Source organism: Capsicum annuum, chromosome 1, assembly GCF_002878395.1.
Source record: "Capsicum annuum cultivar UCD-10X-F1 chromosome 1, UCD10Xv1.1, whole genome shotgun sequence".
Classification (NCBI taxonomy): Eukaryota; Viridiplantae; Streptophyta; class Magnoliopsida; order Solanales; family Solanaceae; genus Capsicum; species Capsicum annuum.
Window position 1 is genome coordinate 151,231,620 of NC_061111.1, and position 7,640 is coordinate 151,239,259.

Below are 7,640 nucleotides of genomic sequence, written 5' to 3' on the forward strand. Positions count from 1 at the left end.
ATATATATATATATATATATGTACATGTTATTTTTATTTTGCATACTTTTGTTTATAATAGCTAAATGAGATCTAAATGTTAAATGTTAGTATGCATATATATAATAGTATTTTTAAAGGCAATGGCACAAGGCGAGATATACATGTGTGTGTGTATATATATACATGTTATTTTTATTTTGCATACTTTTGTTTATAATACCTAAATGAGATCTAAATGTTAAATGTCAGTATGCATATATAATAGTGTTTTTAAAGACGAAGGCACGAGGCGAAACGTTTTACCTTAGGCAGGGCGAGGTCTAAGCCTCAAGAAGGTGGGGTGTAAGCCCCGTGAAATTTTAGTTTTTAATATTTTATAAATTAATATAATATAATATAAAATAATAATAAAATAAAATTACATGAAAATTATAGACAATTCAAAAATTAAAAAGTAAGGAGAAATATATATATATATAATTGATTCATCTTAAAATATTAATCAAAGCCATCAATTGATTTTTTTTTTAAAAAAAGTAATTAGAACTGCTTATCTCAAAAGACTAATTAGACTTTTTTTTTTAAAAAAACATGAGTCGATAACTTTTTAACTTCTTAGAATTTAATAACAAGTTGAATTTTATGATTTTGATATTAATTTAAATATTTATTTAGCAATTTTAATTTTATCTAGGAGTTTATGGTGTGTGTTTATGCTCAAAAAATAAAATTCGTCCAATGCCTAGGTATACATTCAGACTAATGAGACGTACATATCACAATACTTTATACCTTACATATCGCCTGGAGGCATTTTTACCACGCCTCGTTCTGAGGCTTTCATAAAAATCATCTTTCAAAATACTGATATATAACAACACCTCTCAATAACAGTCCTGAATTTTTTAATGTCATTATAGTAAAGTTTGACTGTAGTAAAATATTATTGAATTAAATTTGAGATATGTTGAGTGTGATTAATATGCGTTTGACTAATAAAAATTGACACTCCTTTGTTATTTCTTATTTAAATTAGATATGTCTGTGAAATATAAGTCTTTTAAAAATTGAAGTCATGCTCATATATAGTTTGTAAAATGTTATCAAGAAATAAATTTATGTCTCACAAAAAATTATTTATTAGAAGAAGAGGCATAAATTAAAAAGGTCATAATATGTAAGCATGCTTTTTAACTTGGTCTCAGTTCACATTTATGGCCTTTAATTCTGTGTGTGCACAAGTAGACACTTAAACTTGTACAGAGTTGAACAAGTAGAAGCACGAGTCTTATGTGGCATAATACACATAAGACACCATGTAGGACATAAATTGATCACGTAGGATGCCACATAGGATGCATGTGTCTACTCGTTCAACTTTATACAAGTTTAAGTATCTACTTATGCACACCCAGAATTAAAGGAAAGATGAAAGTTTAAACTAAATTAAAGGGCATATTTATGTGTTATGCCAATTAAAAACTAGTAGCACAAAATAGAGGCAAAAGTGAAAATGAGTCGTTTATTTGATAAGACCAAAGTGTGCCACATTGTGACATAGGCCGTTTAAGTGTTTCAGCAACAGAAAAGGAAAAATTACAAAAACTAGCATACTTAAGACCTTAATTACAATAAATAGCAACACTTTCTCAAAATTACAAGTTATAGCAAAAGTAGCTATATTTTACCCATTTTATAGAAAAGCGTGTGGGTTTCTCCCATTATTTTGTCTTTCCCTATTTTCACTCCACTATTTTACTTTCTCCACTCTATTATATCTTCTAATCTATTTATTTTTTCAAATTCCATTTTTTTCTCTCAATTTGGGGATAAACATTGTGCTCCATCAAATAAGGTAAGTTGATTTTTACAGTTATTGTATGTTATCTTTACCATATAATTTATATATTTTATTTTTTAAGATTTTTTCTTCAGTACTGTTCTTCGATTTTTTTGTGGGGTTTTTGTTTTTTTTGTTAAAAGTTTTTGGAGGTCTGCTATAATGGCAAAACACTCATATCGTATAAGTTCAATTACAGGTATTTCACCGGTGAATTTAGTTTTGATGAACTACCATCATTTAGTCTTGGTTTAACACAAGATGAAGATATTAACTTGATTTCTACTCATATTCTGTCGAAGAGAGGTGTTAGCATAGTAGAGGTGAGATCGAAGCAGCGTAACGATCCAGAGAAGATTGTGAAAATCATGAAATGAAAAGCATTGAGAAAACCTTCATCCCCAAAACCAACAAAAGTTCAAAAATCCTTGAAAAAGATGAAGTCAATCGAAAAAGAAGAATCTAGTAAAACAACAAATCCTATTTCGCCTAGTTATGAATCCGAAGAAGAGAAAGCGGAAGAGGTATTTTTGTATTGTACTTTTATAGATTATGGAGAATATGTACATATATGTATTTTTTTATATATATATTTGATTAGGTTTGTACTTATTTTTCAGTTACTGTTTAACTATGAAACTGTAGTTGTTAATGTGAAGATATGTATGTTTCAATGTTAAGATATGTAATTTGTATTTGGGAATATTTTGATATGTATTTGCTACCGTTTAGATATGTATTTGTATTTTTTATTGCTAAGATTTGTATTTGATATGCAGTTGTATTTGTTATTCATTATGACTATGATATGTATTTTTATTTTTGATCACTTAAATTTTGGACCAGACATGTATTCTGAAAATACATATGTTATGATATATGTATATGTTATAATGTAATTTTTATGATGTGTTTAGTAAATACATATGTGGTATTGTTTAGATATATATTAGATAAGTTGTTGTATTTTATATTCAATATCAATATGAGATGTATTTGGTAAATGCACATGAGTTTATTTTATGTTCCGTTGTAATATAATAGTTATGATGTAATAGAAAATATATGCATAGTATATATTTTAACAATATAGGTTTATATAATTTTTGTGGTTCATAGGTGTTGCATGATCCAATATTCATGTCAAGAGTACTTTCAAATTTTCACCTCATATAGGATATCACACGATCAATGACATGGAAGAACGTATTTAGGCAATGTTAATGAAGGAGCGGTACAAGATTTTTCGCCTTAAGAGTATATTTGGTGTCTACATGAAGAAAAAAAAGAATTGTGTAGTTCAAGCACAATTAGGGAGATGTATTATGTCACTTGAGACTAACAAAAGTTCTACAAGTGTCATAATCATTCATGCAAACGGCACAAGTTTTCATTTCTGTCCAAGAGAGTTTATCGTGATTACTGATTTGAATTATGTTTCAAACAAGGATGATTTTATTTTTGATGAGGAGATTCCAAATAGAATAATTGAGCAATATTTTGATGGAGCTAGTTCTATTCAGAAAAGAAAATTATTTAAGGATATGTTGGGCAAAATATAAGGAAAGAAAAATGATGAACATGCTGTGAAGTTTGCTAATCTGTATTTTATTCAAGCATTTTATTATCGTCTATTGATACTGTAGTTATTCCACACCTCTATTTCGATTTAGTTGAGAGTGATCACTATATGGATTATCCTTGGGGATCTGTTGCATTTGAGGAATTAACTAAAAGTTTAAATAAAATGTTAAAAGCAAAAGGAAAGTTTAATTTGCTCCATGGAATGACACTTTCCATTCAAGTGTGGTTGTACGAGCAATGATCTAATGTTCCTTGGAATGTTGCTTCCAAGGTGGACAGTTAAATTTCACGTCTTTTGAATTGGAAGACAAATATACCTCGTCCATGATTTGAATCTCTCATGGAAATTATGTTTAATGAGGAGATTAACTAGGTTAGCTTCAGTTTTATATTTTTAATTTTAAAGTTGATTAGTCTGTAAATACATATACTGCTTTTGTATATGTTCATATACAAAATACATTTGGTCACTGCATATGTATTTTGTAAAGGTAAACCTGTTTATCATGTCATTTGTATATATTCATAATGTCATTGTATTTTAACATCTAAATTGGTTTTCAGTATTCTGTAAGATGAATCCTATGTATTGTAAGTTGTTTTTAAGAATATGGATCAACACGAAAGGAGCTATCATCCTTTCAAATACCCAAGAAGGAAGTAGCTGCAGCTGGTACTCATAAAGAAGATGTTGATTCAGAAGATGATTTTTAAGATATCCCACTTCCACAAAAGTATTCAAGCACAAAACGAAAACACCAGGGTGAATTATCATCTTCAGCTGTCAAGGGAAAGTTGAAGCAACAAACTAAAGGTGTAGATGAGCATACACTAAAAGGACTGCTCCACCTTGTGCTGCAACACCAATTTTTAAGCTGATTCAAACACAACCTACTTTAGCTTCAAATAGAAAAGACATAAATCAAACAACAAGTAAATAATTTATTTTGGTTCAATTAGTTGTTCCGTCTTCTTTCAGTTTTGAAGATGAAGATGTTGTTGTTTCTAAGAAAGTTTTTGAAAAGTTTTGTGATGAGGTAATTTGTGATTAATACTTGTGTATTTTTGTTTTCATTTGTGATTGTTTTTGTTTGAAAATAGATTTGTGAAGAGTTGAATGCCATTCGTAGCCTTGTATCAATAAAATGTGATATGATAATGAATGCAATAAATGAGAACAAGGTACAATATTTTTTATTTTAAAAAATAATTATTAAATTCATATGTTGTGTTCCATATCATGTTCATGAGAATTTGAAATAAACCCTCAGTTCATGATTTTGTCATGTGATCGTGCTATCTCATCATGTCTAGAAGTATCCCCATGTTAAAGTCTTGGTCCCCATGTTTTTGATGAAATGCTTAAGTGACTAATTGTGAATAATGATTTCCTTCCATGGTTTCAAAACTTTCACGTGACCCTGTTGTTATTGTTTTCGAGTCCTGGGGGTTATGAATACCTGAAATTTAGCTATTTACTTAGTCTCAGTAGTTTTAGAATAGTTTTAGATATGTATGGGCATTATCAGTTCAGTCAACTATCATATCAGTCAAACTTAGATCAGTTCAGTCATTCGGGTGAATTCTCTCTTTAGTTAGCTTAGATCAGTATCATAATCAGTGTCAATTCAGTTGGGAGTAGAATTCTGCACCGAGCGAGCCTAGGGATAGGGGCATTCCTGTTAGTATAGGGTTTGACCCTTAGTAGCAATCCCTGTGTTACAGAACTATGTAGCGAGAGTAGGTTAAGATATCTTCCTGTTAGTTAAGGGTTGACACATCTCGCATGAGTTTTCCTACCCGTGAGGGTTGACAAAATATCTTCCTGCCAGATAGGGTTGACTCACAACCATTGTTAGTACCTGTGGCACAATACTAGCACCCTTCCAACTGGGGTCACAAGTTGGACCCTAATCATCTCAGAATGGGGTATGTCGGTTAGATGATACCTCCCACAGTTTCAGTTTCAGTATTCTGTTCAAAACTCAGTTTAGATGTGCTTGACCATAGCATACATTTTATTAGTTATTTAGTTATCAGATTTCAGTATTTCAGTTACAGACTATATCAGAAACATATTATATGCTTAGTCATGCATTCTTAGATTTTACATCTTTCACGCAATTATATTCAGTATTCTCATGCTAACTAGACAATCTCTGTTCTATGTATGTTTACTAAGTTACTTCATATCATTCATCTCATTATTAATTCCTGTTCAGTTATCCCATGCTATTCATTCATTTGGTTATCCTTTATGCACATAAACCCATGCATCTCAGCCTTACCTCATTTAGCAAACCAATACATTCAAAGTACTGATCGCATACTCATTTTTTGCTCTATGAGATTTCATATCATAGGTTCGAACGCTCAGATTTCCGACCGTACCTAGATATCCCAACGCATAGTAGCAACTGCAGTGGTGAGTCCTCATGTACCAAGGACCAGTTATATTTTTTTTAGTTTTTCAGTTTTAGCAGACAATTGAAGTTAGTTAGGGGCTTGTCCCATTAATTCCTCAGTTATTCAGTTAGAGGCTTTCAAACTAGTACAGATAGTTAGTCACTTTTCAGTCTATTTTCAAATGCTAAAATAATGTTTTAGTATTGAGTATAGTTATTAAAACTTTATGGCATTTTTGTTAAATTTTGTGAAATAATATTTTCTTATTAGTTTTACTCAGTGCTTACAACAATGTACCAGTCATGGGTTAGATTGTGGTCCTTAGGGGTTGTAAGCACCGTGTGATGCCAGGGTGTACTCTCGGGGTATTACAAACTTGGTATCAGAGCCTAAGGTTTTAAAGTGTCCTAGAAAGCCTGAAAGCTGCGTCAAGTAGAGTCTTGTGCATGGTTGTGAAGCGCACCATACTTATGGGCAAGAGAGTATAAAACATTTTAGGAAAAGTTTCCCTTCTTTTAGTATTCTTATCGTGCAAATGAGAATGAGTTCAAGTTAAAACCCTTATCTAATCCAATCTTCCTTTTATTCACAGAACATTCCTCCTAGAAAGTATAAGACCTCACAAAATTTTTAGCTTACATCAGTCCTTTAGGCTTGTCAAGGGGTCCCAAACTTAGAATATTTTAACTATGTATTCAGACTTAGTGCCATTTTAGCCTTCAAAAATTGGCAATCTTATTTCAAAACCTTTACGTCCATTAAATATTGATATTTAAGTTAATTCATGATCAGGAATGTCAATAGAGGTTCTCGGACAAGTTTTGGATTTTTTGAACCTCGTTTAGACCATGTTTGAGTACCCAAAATAGTAGGTCATCGCGATCTCGACACGTCACATTGACCATCGCGTTGATAAGATAGTTTTTCCCCAACTTCAGTGGAAATTTTAGCGAACCGATGTAGACTCGATGCAGCACAGTGGCTATCGTGTTGATGCCAATGATGCGGCGCGTAGGCCTACGAGTCGGTAACATAGTTTTTTAGTCATTAAAAGACAGCGTCTTTGGGGGTATTTGAGTCTTTTTTCCACGACCTTCATCCCCCAAAACATGAAATTGAACCCTTTGGAGAGCAACTATACTCATTATTCCTCAAAATACTCAAGAACAAGAACCCTAGGAGATTCAATTTCAAATCAAAAACTCAAGAACTCACCATTAATCTCTCAGAATTCAGTCACTAAGGTATGAGAAGTGTTCATCCAAGGTTCCTTCCACCCTTGGTGTCCAAGGAACTATTTTTAAACTTCAAGTATATGAATTTCATGAATTCCATATTGGGTTTGACAATATCCATGTTTATAATGGTTAATTGGATTTCAAATCCATGATTTATGATAAATTTTATGTGGGGTTAATTGATTTATTTGTGTTATCCTATGAAATCATGCTAAAACCTTCAAATTGTGAATTCGATATTTGGAATTGTGTGCTCACATGTTGATTAGTATTATGTGCCTATTTTTATCCTTTCAAGTGGTTGATGAATTAAGCATGTAAGTTGAATAGTGGAACTATATCATGTTAGCATGTATTCAAATTCATGCCATATAAGTGTTTGTCAAACTTCCCCAATGAATGAATAATGATCAAGTACTTAGTTTACATGTTTCAAGTTTGTGCCATGTCACTCTTAATTTATGTTATCGAGTCTTGGGGGTACTTGTACCAGACAATTTAACTGTTTACCTAGAGCCATGGTAAGTCATAGAACAGTATCAGTCATGTCATGATCAGTAGTATTCTCAGTTAGTTACATAACTTAGGAA